General features: G+C 45.5%; 1 protein-coding gene across 10 annotated transcripts in view; it reads right to left on the reverse strand.

Annotated features, from left to right (window-relative positions):
- LOC126356198 (rab11 family-interacting protein 4) overlaps window positions 1-15,766 on the reverse strand; it is an 895,205-nt gene that overhangs the window by 487,758 nt on the left and 391,681 nt on the right. The window contains exon 1 of one of the 10 annotated variants that reach the window (XM_050006996.1): window positions 10,629-10,832. The exons of the other annotated variants lie outside the window; for them this stretch is intronic. The gene's annotated coding sequence lies outside the window, so the exon portion shown is untranslated. Of the gene's footprint in view, window positions 1-10,628; window positions 10,833-15,766 lie in introns of those variants that run through there. 10 annotated transcript variants of the gene reach the window in all.

The raw sequence follows: 15,766 nt of genomic DNA on the forward strand, positions 1-15,766 counted from the left end.
TGTATGTGCCAAGGATGGTTTGCAATGTCGCCAGCCTGTCTTGTCGGGACCGAGAGATCATCAGTTTTGTCATTTCGGATACAGTTCCGCAAAGGAGTGAGGGAGGAAGCGAGCCGTAGCTACCTGTGTGCCGGCCGGCGCCACAGGGAATCGGTGCGTTGTTGATGCGCCCCCCATCAGCTGGCCGCGATCTCGGCGGTGCGCAAACAGCGCTGTCCCACTCCCCTCCGTCTCCCCACCTCCGCAGGTCACCGGTGTTTCTAGAGGGCAGCTCAGCCAGCGGCCTCCCGACCGCCGAGTTCGTGGCCGTGGAAACCGTGCCTGTACCTTCAGCCTGACAGACAACGTGCGCGCGACATCGCCCTCCCCGAACTCCCGCACGCGCAGCGAGAAAGCACCTACCGCACGGGATCTGCGCACTAATTGCCAGCCACTTTCACTCCGTCGCAAAATACGCCGAGATCACCCCTATAAGTTCCCTTATTCTCCTGTACTATAATCGTCCACAGCACTAACAACTTTTTAAAAAATTGCCGGTTAAGAAACGTTAGACGCTTATGCGACTCATCAAAAAACATGGCACATACAAATGAAACTGTTATGCGCAGACATCATAAGTGTTTTACTGCCATAATATGGCGGTGTGATATGACATGTATTGTGATTTTTATCTATACTGGATTAGAGGTCGTGGTTGTGAATGTCAGGGTTAAAAAATATATCGGCTCAACCACTTTTTATAGTGTAAAACACTAAGACTGACGCGTTTCGGAAGTCAAGCTCCCATCATCAGAATAATAAAAAGCAAAAGAACCTGTTAAAACTCACTAAAATGGAACATGCACCAGGCGCAATAAAATTGATAATAAAATAAAAACAACGTGGCTACTACCCTCGTTGCTGCCGTGTCTTCCAAGGTGAATCTCCACATAGTCGTCAAAATATAAAAAGCTCTAAAGTGGTGTCGCCTATTGTGTTCAACATATAACCATATGGGTCTCTCCTTTATCGTCGTAAACCGCCCGTGCGTCTTCGTTGATACTACACACCACGTAGCCAAACGCGACACTGAAACGCGAGTGGGCAAAATGAACATCAACAAAAGCAAAACAAGGATAACGGAATGTAGTCGAATTAAATCGGGTGATGCTGCGGGAATTAGATTAGAAAATGAGACACAAAGTATTAAATGAGTTTTGCCATTTGGGGAGCAAAGTAACTGATGATGGTTGAAGTAGAGAGGAAATAAAATGTAGACTGGCAATGGCAAGGAAAGCGTTTCTGAAGAAGAGAAGTTTGTTAACATCGAGTATAGATTTAAGTGTCAGGAAGTCGTTTCTGAAAGTATTTGTATGGAGTGTAGCCATGTATGGAAGTGAAACATGGACGATAAATAGTTTGGACAAGAAGAGAATAGAAGCTTTCGAAATGTGGTGCTACAGAAGAATGCTGAAGATTAGATGGGTAGATCACATAACTAATGAGGAAGTATTGAATAGGATAGGGGAGAAGAGACGTTTGTGGCACAACTTGACCAGAAGAAGGGATCGGTTGGTAGGACATGTTCTGAGGCATCAAGGGATCATCAATTTAGTATTGGAGGGCATCGTGGAGGGTAAAAATCGTGGAGGGAGACCAAGAGATGAGTACACTAAGCAGATTCAGAAGGATGTAGGTTGCAGAAGGTACTGGGAGATGAAGAACCTTGCACAGGATAGAGTAGCATGGAGAGCTGTATCAAACCAGTCTCAGGACTGTAGACCACTACAAAACAACAACTTCCTACCATTTCACGTTAACTTATATTTTTTCACATTTAGAGCTAGCTGCCGTTCATCACACTAACTGGAAATTATGTCTAAATCGCCCTGTATCTTCCTACAGAAAAAAAAGGTTCAAACGGCTCTGAGCACTATGGGACTTAACTTCTGAGGTCATCAGTCCCCTAGAACTTAGAACTACTTAAACCTAACTAACCTGAGGACATCACATACACCCATGCCCGAGGCAGGATTCGAACCTGCGACGTAGCGGCCACGCAGTTACAGACAGTAGCGCCTAGAACCGCTCGGCCACCCCGGCCGGCCTTCCTACAGTCCTTCAACTTGGGCACTTTACCGTACGCCACAGCGTCATCACCAAGTAACCGCAGATTAATGCCCATCCTGTCCACCAAATCATTTAATTATATAGATAACAACAGCAGACCTATCACACTTTCCTAGGATACTCCTGACGATACTCGTGCCTCTGACAAACACTCGCCGCCGAGGACAACATGCTGGACTCTGTTACTTAAGAAGCCTTCCATCCACTTAGATTTCTGTAAACTTATTCCATATGCTCGAACCTTGTTTAGCAGCCTGCAGTGGGGTACCGTGTCAAATGCTTTCCGGAAATCTAGAAATACGGAATCAGTGGAGTGGTGGCGTGACCACGTAGCATAAATTGCTGATGAATGGAGCGCACTGTTTTCAGCGATAAATTGCGGCTCTTCTCTCTACCCCTGATGATCATCGTCAGCAAGTGTGGCTGTGACTTGGGGAGAAGTCTATTTCTTCCAGTGTCTCGGAGGAGCACAGAGGTGTTACTCCTCCCGCCATGGTGTGGGGATCAATCGGGTATGACTTGCGATCGCCGGTCCTGGTTGTAACTGAAGGAACCCTGACGGCACAACGGTATTCTCGAGGGGCTACACGAATAGCATCCAGCTACACTAAACCACTAACGTTGCCATATCGAGTTTAGCATGCCGACCCAGTTTTGGCTTGCTACACAAACCAAACACTCGCAAAATAATTGTAGAAAAACAAGACAACCTATGTTCGTTCATCTAAAGCATAGCACTGTGCAAATGACAAAACAAACTCTTCCTCGTCGGGTTACCCTTTACTGAGAACTAGAGACAATCATCTGTCGACACTGTTGTTAAGAGAGCGAGTACTGCGTGCATCGTCCACTGTGCTGAGGCCCCGCTGGTAAAGAGAGGAAGTTTTGAAATGACGCAACTACAGATCGTTAGTCGCTTCCATCCACACCAGACACGGCAGCAAAAACAAGCAAAGCCCAAGCTGTTCCATTACATGCACTGGTATTGCCTCGAACAGGTTTTCCGCTTAGAAGGATTTTTTGATCGCTGGTGGCAAAGTTATTACGTGCTAAGGTTAGGTTAGGTTAATGTTGTTTAACGTCCCGTCGACAACGAGGTCATTAGAGACGGAGCACAAGCTCAGTTTAGGGAAGGATGGGGTAGGAAATCGGCCGTGGCCTTTCAAAGGAACCATCCCGGCATTTGCCTGAAACGATTTAGGGAAATCACGGAAAACCTAAATCAAGATGGCTGGAGACGGGATTGAACCGTCGTCCTCCCGAATACGAGCCCAGTGTGCTAACCACTGCGCCACCTCGCTCGGTATTACGTGCTAAAATTCATACATTTAAAACAACGCTAACACACACCTTATCACCAACGTAACAGCTAAAGTGGTTTAGTACTTACTGTACAGCAACATTCTTCCGACACGAAAAACTTTAACGACAAAAATGTACAGTTGTAAGAAAATGAAACACCTACAGCCGTCCTTATGTTGTCATTTACTGTGTAACGACCAGTTTCAGCGCTTCAGTGCACCATCTTCAGGCCTCAGTTAATGCTGAAGGGGCTATCACAATATATGCGATGCACCATTCGTCAACAACTGGTTTATGCAGGCTACCTGTTACTGTGATGTCGTGTCTCCAGCCATCAACTGGCAAGAAATTGCAAGTGGGCTAAGATGATATCATTGTTAATTCTCTTGTTGTGTCGTTACTTATCATGATTCCTGTGAACGAAGCTATCTAGTCCATAGTGGACATTTTCTCAGCAGATATTGTGGAGTCATTCAGACACTGCCTCATTACAACCTCTTTTCAATAGAATAAAGATTTTTTTTCAAAAGATTCACCGGGCTGGCTACTGCCAGTCGTTTTAGTCCGGCTGCAGCCACTCTGTTTAAGGGTACCTTTGACCAATCGGCATTGCAAACTGTCAGTAACAGGTCAGCCGGGGGGTACCGCTATGTCGATGATAGTTTCGTAGTATGGACAAACGTTGTCTTCCTGACACATCTCACGAGTAGCAATCCGAAAACCTCCGGCCGCTGTGTCCGAGCGGTTCTAGGCGCCTCAGTCCGGAACCGCGCTGCGGCTACGGTCGCAGGTTCGATTCCTGCCTTGGGCATGGATGTCATTAGGTTAGTTAGATTTAAGTAGCTCTAAGTCTAGGGGACTGATGACCTCAGATGTTAAGTCCAATAGTGCTCAGAGCCATTTTTTTGAATCTGAAAACCCAGTTTACTGTGGAGACGGAGAATACGGCCAACTGAATTTTTTTGATCTGTTATCAACTGAGGGGTTGGGACTTTGGGCCGTATGGTAAATAGAAAAGCCACGAATACTGATCGTTACCTTCATAAAGATTCTAAGTACCACACCAGATATAAAAGAGGTATGATTAAAACCTTGGTAAACATGCAGTACCAAAATTTGTGAGCCGAATTATTTAAAAGTCGAGGCTGAACACCTACGGTCGACTTTCAAGAAGAACAGTTATCCTACAAGGAGACAGATCGGGCTCTTCTCCCTAAGGAGAGCATCTGGGTCAACCGAAGGGGGAAGTTTTCCTTCCGTTCATTAGTAGGATTACAGACCTCACAGGGAAAGACTTGAGCACGAATAGTGTGGAAACTATCCTCAGACGCGCCTTGAAAATGAAAGAATGTTTAAGATCGGCAAAGATCTTTGGCTACACCTTGTACCTGTGGACTTGTCTACACTGGTACCACGAAAAGAAGTGTTAACACCCGACTGCTTGAACACAAGATGACTTTCACTCTGGGATATACTGATCAATCGGCGTATAAAAATGGCTCTGAGCACTGTGGGACTTAACATCTCAGGTCATCAGTCCCCTAGAACTTGGAACTACTTAAACCTAACTAACCTAAGGACATCAAAGACATCCATGCCAGAGGCAGGATTCGGACATACGAGCGTAGCGGACGCGCAGTTCCAGACTGCCGGCAGACACCGGCTGGAAAAATCAGCGTACAGGAACATATGTACCAAAATTCAATATGACGAACGTCATATCGAAAACATCGCATTATCATGAGTGCATTTGTAGATAGGCTATTAACATTTATAAACACTATAGTAATTTCACCAGAGAGGCAGAAGATGTTAAATTAGATGAAATTTGGATGTCAACGTTCCACCATTGAAATGACGATCGACTACTTTCAATCGAAGATGTTGGCATTACGAGAGAAAATCCCGTCACATGATGGACTGTGGTGCGCTGTACACTGCCCAGACATTCGCGCTCAAGCGTCCGGCCATCCTGCTTTAATATTTCCGTGATTTCCGTAAAATGCTCCAGGCAAATGCCGGGATGGTTCCTTTCAAAGGGCACGGCCGACTTGCTTCTCCGTCCTTCCCTAATCCGATGAGACCGATGACCACGCTGTCTGGTCTCCTTCCCCATACAACCCAACCCAACATACGCGCTCCCTCTATTTGTCGTTGCAGTTCGGCGCTTTACCTCTGGAGATGTCTCCCACACTCGGAGAGGAAACGTTAGGAGAAAGCTTTACAAGTCGACCACGGCCTGTCAGCTGGGAAGTTTCAAGGGAAGTCAGTACCGGCCGTGAAAGCATACACTGTACGACTGCGGTAAAACTCGTGCAAACTTCAGGCGCTGTGGAGACGAGAAGGCACGCAATAAAGTTGGAGGAGACGGGAGGTGTAGCTGGCTGCTGGCGTTGGCGGCCGGTAATTGGTGGCCGTGTTCTGTGCAGTCGGCAAACAGACTCATTAGCTCGGCCGCAGCCGCCCCGCTCGAGCCGCAGTAATCCTGCCGGCAGCAGTGGCTGGTGTCGTGTGGTGTCATGTTGCGCGCTTCGGTGGGAGTGGCTGCGGCACACACTCCCTCACTACCTGCAGAAGCAGCTTCCAGGCCAGCCGGTCGCTGGACCTCATCCCACGCAACGCCAGCCTAATCCTTCTCCAGGAGTCGCTGCGCTCGTGGCTACTTGTGCGCTCGTTGACGTAGTCTTTCCCGCAACCGCTGGCGGAATCCGAATTCTACTGACAAAACTTCAGAGAGAAGTTACTGTAGGAAGTGAAGCTGTGACGGCGAATCGGTCACGAAGGAACACTTGCTCGGGAAAGGCAAAGTTCGCAGGCCCCAGTCCCAATCTGGCAAACAACTTGAATCTCCCGGAAAGTTAAAAAAAAATCGCAGTTTGTTCGGGGATGATTTCTGAGCATAATGTGGTGGCTTACCCTAATTTATCTTTTAATCTGCATGGCCCAAGCGGTCTAAGGCGGTGCAGCCATGGACTGTGCGGTTGGTCCCGGCGGAGGTTCGAGTCCTGCCTCGGGCATGCCTGTGTGTATGTTTGCCCTTAGGATAATTTAGATTAAGCAGTGTGTAAGCTAAGGGACTCATGACCTTAGCAGTTACATCCTATAAGATTTCACACTCATTTTGAATCTTCATGGCACTCTGAAAATATCTGCACTACAACGGAAATGTCGATGGGATGCACCGTGTGTCTTATTTTGACACAAAATGGTTCAAATGGCTCTGAGCACTATGGGGCTTAACATCTGAGGTCATCAGTCCCCTAGAACTACTTAAACCTAACCAACCTAAGGACATCACACACAGCCATGGTCGAGGCAGGATTCGAACCTGCGGCCGTAGCGGTCACGCGATTCAAAACTAAAGCGCCTAGAACCGCTCGGCAGCACCGGCCGGCCATTTTGACACAACTTGTTCCATTTACTCGCGGTATTTGCTGTCGACAATGTAATTCCCATTTACAGCTTCATCCCAGGACACTAAATTATAATAAATGCAAGGCCCATGTTACAATATCGGAACAGAGAACGACGGTAGCGCTCGTAGTGGCCTGGCAATGAACTTAGAATACGGGGAAAATGTGGTGCGGAAAACCGTATTCTTGCTTTGCGAAACATTAGTATTAGATAAAGTTATTTTCGATTAATGCTTTGTGAATGGGCCTGGTGATTAAATTGTGAACACGGAAAGTTTCATTACTACTGTCCAAACTAATACATTCGAAAAAACGCAATCAAAATTTTGTAAATGAGATCGTGGTCTCGTTTTGATTGTAAGGGTCCCAACAAGCCCCGTGTGGCCGTTATGAAGTGCAAATAATTTTGCCTTAGCAATGTCAATGCTTAAATATCATCTGAATTCAAAGAGAACCTAGTTTCACATTGTGATCCTGATTACGACTTTCTTCGTGTATTACACTCTTTAAATTGTATTCTAAATACAGACGAGAAAGCACTGCAACACCAAGCAGGAGTTGTGCGTCATAAACGAAAGTTGGTAGGCGTATTTTTACATATGAAAGACAATATCTACTCAAATTTCGCGGCAGTAACGAAAAAGTGGCGCCACTACGAGCTTGCAAATTAGTTTTGCTTTCAGCACACGCTGTGACGGTCGTAAGCGTTTGTTATCTTCGAGATAGCACGTTGCGAGTTGATGTCAGTCAAGAATGCCTTAAAAGCGACAAAGACGCCATTACAAACACATCACTGAGTTTGAATGAGGCCGTGTAACGGGGTAAGAGAAACTGGATGTTTCTTCTACGACTTTGCAGAAAGACTTATTGATGTACCAGCATTTCACACTTGAAATGGCTTATCTCGCGCTTACATTAACCTGTGATCATGTACTGTGTTATCTTGACAAATGTATTCCATAAATTTCATTCCCCCACATTAATTATTTTTTGGAGTTGCAATTTGTTTTCCGTCAGTGATTCAATATCGACTGCCTTCGCAATCAGTCCACTTTAGTTCCCGCCTGCTCTGGAGAGAAAAATAGCTTCCAATACGATCCCTTTCACTGTTGTATATCAGTCCGTATTTTAATGCGTGTGTCACTCATTTTCACAGTAATTGATATTCGCAGCACACTGGACAACTGTCTTTTCTTCCTGCGTGAAACCGCAAGAACAACGATTTCCAGGCAGGCCTACACAATGCACAATCACTCACGGATTAAAGCCAAAGTCTGTTATCTTACCAGATTTTGAAAGAACATGTGCTCAGAGATGGCTATAATTTCTTCATCAAAAACTGTCTAGGTAATCACTTTTCTACGTGAGTCATGACATACCTAAATAAAGTGTCTCCTGCTACAGTGGCACAGATTGAATTTACCCTATTTCTGCAACAAATTCGTTCTCATTTATGTTAGTAAGATATTCGTAATTCCTGCATTCTAGCTGCGAGGCATTTGCTGATTTCGGTAGTATCTGCAGAAACCAGCACGGTTTTAGGAAACAACGGCCATGCGAGACACAGCTGGCCCTCTTTGTGCGTGATATACAACAGGCTCCAGATACCGGCTCCCAGGTTGATGCCATATTTCTCGACTTTCGAAAAGCGTTCGATTCAGTTCTGCACTGTCGCTTGCTCCAAAAAGTGCGCGCTTACGGTCTATCCGATGACATATGCGGTTGGATAGAAAGTTTTCTAACAGACAGGGAGCAGTATGTCGTGGTGAATGGGGAGACTTCAACAGAAACAAGCGTAACATCAGGTGTGCCCCAGGGCAGCGTTATAGGTCCGCTGCTTTTTACGATTTAGATAAACGATCTGGTTGATGGTATTGACAGTGGCTTTAGACTGTTTGCCGGTGATGCTGTTGTCTACAGGAAAGTAGTATCACACGAAAGTTGTGAACAAATCAATGAGGATATGCAGAAAATAAATGCTTGGTGTGATGACTGGTAGTTATTTCTCAGTATTAATAGGTGTAACCTACTGCGTATAACAAGGCGAAAGCCCCATTAATGTACGAGTACAAAATAAATGGCCAGTCTTTAGAAGCGGTGGCATCCGTCAAGTATCTGGGTGTGACTATTCGAAATGATCCCAAATAAACGATCAGATCACACAAGTAACGGGTAAGGCGAACCCTAGACTGCGGTTTGTTGGTAGAATCCTGAAGCGATGCAGTCCTTCAACAAAGGAAATTGCTTACAACTCGCTAGTTCGTCCAGTCTTAGAGTATTTCTCGTTTGTATGGGACGCTTACCAGTTGGGTCTGATTTAAGAGATAAAGAAGGTGCAAAGAAGAGCGGTAAGATTCGTGGCTGGTACATTTATCCATCGCGAGAGCGTTACAAATCTCACAGAAATTTGAAGTGGGACACACAGATAGACGACGCGCTAAACGGAAGTGGCTGCGCACTAAATTCCGAAATCCGATCTTCGTCGAGGATGTAGAGCGTATATTATTACCACCAACTTTCAAATCGCGCAATGGTCACCATTCAAAAATAAGGGCAATTAGAGCTCATACTGAGGCGTTCAGACAGTCTTTTTTCCCTTGCTCGATCCACGAATGGATCAGAGGGGGGAATATGACTTTGGCGCGAATAGTGCCCTCCGCCACACACCGCTTGGTGGCTTGCGGAGTTTATATGTAGATGTAGGTATCTGTCGCTCAAAACTTTTTTTAGTACCCGAAATCATCTTTTCCCTTAGCGCGCTCGTCTTTAAAGCATTGCCATGACCATGACTTTAGCGTAAAAGTGCAAAATGAAGGTCAGTTGTTCTAACCAGGCGTTACTTTCAGACTGCTGGTGTTATGCAAAGCGTTTGACTCAGAAGCATTACGGTAATCGTGTTGTGTGAACGATAAAGTGCGTTTCGTTAAAATTTCCTATTATCCACTAGTCATATACTCAACACTGAAAACATTTTTTAACGCTGGCGGGGGGATTCTGTCACTATAAAACTATTTTCACTATTTCTGTTCACAGAGGACATGGTGTAGCGTAACCGCAGATGCTTCCGGTATACGACCTTGATCTACGGTTGAACGCCACGGATCGTAACGGTATCCACGGTGACATTCACGGAACGTATACTTTTACAGATGACTAGAATAGGTTACAGGAAACTCCTTTCGTCGAAGGAAAGCTTACAATTTTCTTCTGTAGTTAAACTGTAACCAATATTGACAAAGTCGTTTTACGATAGTTCTTGAAAGTAATTATGAAAATGATACAGACGGACTGTAGTTTGACTCAGGTGATAAAAAGACTGGACATTCAAAACAAAGTAGCCAAGTTTTTCACTACTTTTTGTTTATCAATTAAAAACAGATCACACGTAATGAACTCTGTCATAGGAATAACGTGTGTCTCTTGACCAAGAAACATTTCCGTCAAAAGAAAAACAGGACCGAAGGGAAGATGAAGAGCGAAAGCTTTTTTCTGCAGCCAACATTATAAAACTTATGTGTTGCATTACGCCGTATAATTCGATACAGCATTCAGATTTACTAATGTCTTATTTTTTGCATAAATATTTTCGGATGGTCTTAGAACGGTCTTCACAGTTTACCCGTCATTAGCAATGGGCAAATTCCGATTGTTAGAGAGATTATCTCCGTAATGCGTTTTCTGATGTTACAAGAACCCACGCGGGGACCTAACTGTAGCCTTACTTTAGGCCAGAACGCAAGCAGATCAGAAGGAGCCAACTGTTCACCGGGACAATCTGCAAACGTTCGGGTCACGAGAGCTTACCTAAGAAGGAAATTCCACAAATACTGCCGTCGCTGCTTTCCCGTTGCGCCACAGAGAACTCGCGCCAGAGGTGTTCTTCAGGATGACTGCAGCCGTACCAGTAAGCACTCGGCACTACGCGGACACGCAATCACGAGCACAACACACAGCGCGGTGTCACTTTGCACGCCCCCGACGTTCACAGCAACGAGGTTGCCTAGCGACTGACGTACGCCAACACACCTGTGGCTGGCGACGGGGGAGCGCCAAACGGCGGAAGCCGAAAGCTGTGCGTCTGCTGCGCGCATGCGCAGACGGCGCGCGTCCCGCGCCTCTCACCTGGGCGGCGAACTGGCGCGGCGCTTTTTAATTAGGCCTGCCGGTGGCTGTGGGCGGCGGAACAAGAGGCCGCTGTTGTGTGTCTACGGAGAGAATGGGAGGCGCGGCGGCCACTATGGAAAGCGAGGAGGTGGCCCAATTGTGGCACGCACGCTACAGCGGAACGCCGGCACATTACTGGGGCGTGATATCACTGCCAGACACATCTGCGTAATTATACACAGCAATCCATCCGCCCCTTTCCGTCGACTTTTAAGCTGGGTTTCCACACGCAATGAAAACACACTCGTGATCAGCCTTACATCTACATCTACATGGTTACTCAGCAATTCAAAGTGCCTGGCAGAGGGTTCATCGAACCATTTTCGACATATACATCTACATCTATACTCCGCAAGCCACCTGACGGTGTGTGGCGGAGGGTACCTTGAGTACCTCTATCGGTTCTCCCTTCTATTCCAGTCTCGTATTGTTCGTGGAAAGAAGGATTGTCGGTATGCCTCTGTGTGGGCTCTAATCTCCCTGATTTTATCCTCATGGTCTCTTCGCGACACATACGTAGGAGGGAGCAATATACTGCTTGACTCCTCGGTGAAGGTATGTTTTCGAAAATTCAACAAAAGCCCGTACCGAGCTACTGAGCGTCTCTCCTGTAGAGTGTTCCACTGGAGTTCATCTATCATCTCCGCAACGCTTTCGCGATTACTAAATGATCCTGTAACGAAGCGCGCTGCTCTCCGTTGGATCTACTCTATCTCTTCTATCAACCCTATCTGGTGCGGATCCCACACTGCTGAGCAGTATTCAAGCAGTGGGCGAACAAGCGTACTGTAACCTACTTCCTTTGTTTTCGGATTGCATTTCCTTAGGATTCTTCCAATGAATCTCAGTCTGGCATCTGCTTTACCAACGACCAACTTTATATGATCATTCCATTTTAAATCACTCCTAATGCGAACTCCCAGATAATTTATGGAATTAACTGCTTCCAGTTGCTGACGTCCTATATTGTAGCTAAATGATAAGGGATCTTTCTTTCTATGTATTCGCAGCATATTACACTTGTCTACATTGAGATTCAACTGCCATTCCCTGCACTATGCGTCGATTCGCTGCAGATCCTCCTGCATTTCAGTACAATTTTTCATTGTTGCAAACTCTCGATACACCACAGCATCATCCGCAAAAAACCTCAGTGAACTTCCGATGTTATCCACAAGGTCAAGGTTTCATACTACTTCTCTACCATTCCACTCTCGAACGGCGCGTGGGAAAAAGGAACATCTAAATCTTTCCGTTCGAGCCCTGATTTCTCTTATTTTACTATGATGATCATTTCTCCCTACGTAGATGGGTGTCAGCAAAATATTTCCGCATTCGGAAGAGAAAGTTGGTGATCGAAATTTCGTAAATAGATATCGCCGCAAAGAAAACGGCCTTTGTTTCAGTGACTGCCATCCCAACTCGCGTATCATATCAGTGACACTCTCACCCCTAAGAAATGGTTCAAATGGCTCTGAGCACTATGGGACTTAACTTCTGAGGTCATCAGTCCCCTAGAACTTAGAACTACTTAAACCTAACTAACCTAAGGACATCACACACATCCATGTCCGAGGCAGGATTCGAACCTGCGACCGTAGCGGCCACGCTGAAGCGCCTAGAACCGCACTGCCACACCAGCCGGCTCTCACCCCTATTGCACGATAACACGAAACGAGCTGCCCTTCTTTCCACTTTTTCGATGTCCTCCGTCAATCCTACCTGGTAAGGACCCACACTGTGCAGCAGTATTCCAGCAGATGACGGATATGTGTAATACAGGCAGTCTCTTTAGTGGTTTCGTCACATCTTCTGAGTGTTCTGCCAATAAGCGCACTCTTTGTTTCGCCTTCCTCACAGTATTATCTATGTGGTCCTTCCAATTTAAGTTGCTCACAATTGTAATTCCCAGGTATTTAGTCGAATTGACAGCTCTTATATTTGTTCGATTTACATCTACATCTACATCTATACTCCGCAAGCCACCCAACGGTATGTGGCGGAGGGCATTTTTCGTGCCACTGTCATTGCCTCCCTTTTCTATTCCAGTCGCGTATGGTTCGCGGGAAGAACGACTGCCGGAAAGCCTCCGTGCGCGCTCGAATCTCTGTAATTTCACATTCGTGATCTCCTCGGGAGGTATAAGTAGGGAGAAGCAATATATTCGATACGTCATCCAGAAACGCACCCTCTCGGAACCTGGACAGCAAGCTACACCACGATGTAGAGCGCCTCTCTTGCAGAGTCTGCCACTTGAGTTTGCTAAACATCTCCGTAACGCTATCACGGTTACCAAATAACCCTGTGACGAAACGCGCCGCTCTTCTTTGGATCTTCTCTATCTCCTCCGTCAACCCGATCTGGTACGGATCCCACACTGATGAGCAATACTCAAGTATAGGTCGAACGAGTGTTTTGTAAGCCACCTCCTTTGTTGATGGACTACATTTTCTAAGGACTCTCCCAACGAATCTCAACCTGGCACCCGCCATACCAACAATTAATTTTATATGATCATTGCACTTCAAATCGTTCCGTACGCAGACTCCCAGATATTTTACAGAAGTAACTGCTACCAGTGTTTGTTTCGCTATCATATAGTCATAGAATAAAGGATCCTTCTTTCTATGTATTCGCAATACATTACATTTGTCTATGTTAAGGGTCAGTTCCCACTCCCTGCACCAAGTGCCTATTCGCTGCAGATCTTCCTGCATTTCACTACAATTTTCTAATGCTGCAATTTCTCTGTATACCACAGCATCATCCGCGAAAAGCCGCCCGGAACTTCCGACACTATCTACTAGGTCGTATACCCAAAATATGTCGGATTTGTTTTAGTACCCATGTGGATGACCTCGCACTTTTCTTTGTTTAGTGCCAATTGCCACTTTTCGCACCATACAGAAATTGTGTCAGGATCATTTTGTAATTGGAATTGATCGTCTGATGATTTTACTAGACGGTAAATTACAGCGTCATGCGCAAACAATCTATGGGGGCTGCTCAGATTATCACCTAGATCATTAATGTAAATCACGAGCAGCAGAGGGCCTATGACACTACCTTGCGAAACGCCAGATATCACTTTTGTTCTACTGGATGGTTTACCGTCTATCACTACGAAGTGTGACCTCCCTGAGAGGAAATCACGAATGCACTGACACAACTGAGACGATAATCCATGTGCACTCAATTTGATTAATAGAGGACTGTGAGGACCGGTATCAAAAGCCTCTGGAAATCTAGAATATGGAATAGATCTGAGATCTCTGGTCGACGGCACTCATTACTTCATGGGAATAAAGAGCTAGCTGTGTTGCACAAGAGCGATATTTTCTGAATCCGTGTTGGTTATGTATCAATAAGTCATTCTCTTCAAGGTGATTCGTAATGTTAGAGTACAGTATATGCTCCAAAATTCTACTGAAAATTGAGGTAAGTGATATGGATCTGTAATTCAATGGGTTACTCCTATTTCCTTTCTTGAATATTGGTGTGACATGTGCTACTTTGTAGACTTTAGGAAGAGACCTTTAGTCAAGTGAGCGGTTGTATATGATTGCTAAGAAATGCGCTATTGTATCTGCATAATCTGAAAGGAACCTGACTGGTATATTATCTGGACCGGAAGGCTTGAATTTCCTAAGTGATTTGAGTTGTTCCGCAACACCTAATGTATTTCCTATTATATCACTCATGCTAACAGCTGTTCTGGTTTTGAATTCTGGAATATTTACTTCGTCTTCTTTCTTGAAGGAATTACGGAAAAGTGTATTTAGTAATTCCGCTTTAATGGCACCATTGTCGGTAACATTTCCATCGCTATCGCGCAGTGACGGTATTGACTGTTTTTTTTTGCCATTGGTGTACTTTACATACGACCAGAATCTCTTTGGGTTTTCGGCCATATTTTGAGACAGTGTTTCATTGTGGAAAATATTAAAAGCATCTCGCATTGAGTCCGCATTAAATTTCGAGCTTCCGTGAAACTTATCCAGTCTTGGGTATTTTACGTTCTTCTGAATTTGGCTTGGCTTACCACGGCACATGCCATCAAGCTGGCCTGTCGAAACACCTTACTGGTCCATTTTATGCCAGCTAGCTTAGAAGCTGTTTAACTAATTAACCTTCATGCAATAAACGCCATCTGCTACCCAACGATTTCATGTTATGTTAATGGAAGCTGTTGGAGGAAGAATGGGCAGAGGATTGGTGCGTTTCCATGAGGCATAAAGGTCAACACTACAGTGCTATCCAACGAGTGTCTACAAAGTTTCCCTTGGTTTCGAAACTTTCACGCGAATAGAAAGCTGATAACTATCTTGGTACGAAAGTATGGCAGTCGTGGTCAAACTACACGCCTGACAATAAAAGTGAAGCACCCAGAAAGGTGGCGTGGGTGGAGGTTGGGGGTGGGAACGAAACGAAATGAGATGGCGTGTGATGTTATTTCAGTGATTAAAAAAACAAAATAAATTCACAAAGAACGTGGCTTTATGAGCCCACTTATCAGTATGACATTGCAACCATTCTGGCCTGGATGCATGCTCTGATTCTGAATTACGATGCAAAGTTCCTTTGGACATGCAAAGCACTGCGGCGACTACAGCCGTCATGTATCCGCAGTTGCGAATACAGACAACCTTCAGCTGTAGCGTGGAATCACGACAGTGAAAAGTTGTGGCCGACAGAGACTCGTATCCGTATTTCCTACTTACAGCAAACGGTCGCCCTATCCTTTGACTATTCGTGCACGACTCACAGCCACTTGTGTC

Source organism: Schistocerca gregaria, chromosome 3 (assembly GCF_023897955.1).
Source record: "Schistocerca gregaria isolate iqSchGreg1 chromosome 3, iqSchGreg1.2, whole genome shotgun sequence".
Lineage (NCBI taxonomy): Eukaryota > Metazoa > Arthropoda > Insecta > Orthoptera > Acrididae > Schistocerca > Schistocerca gregaria.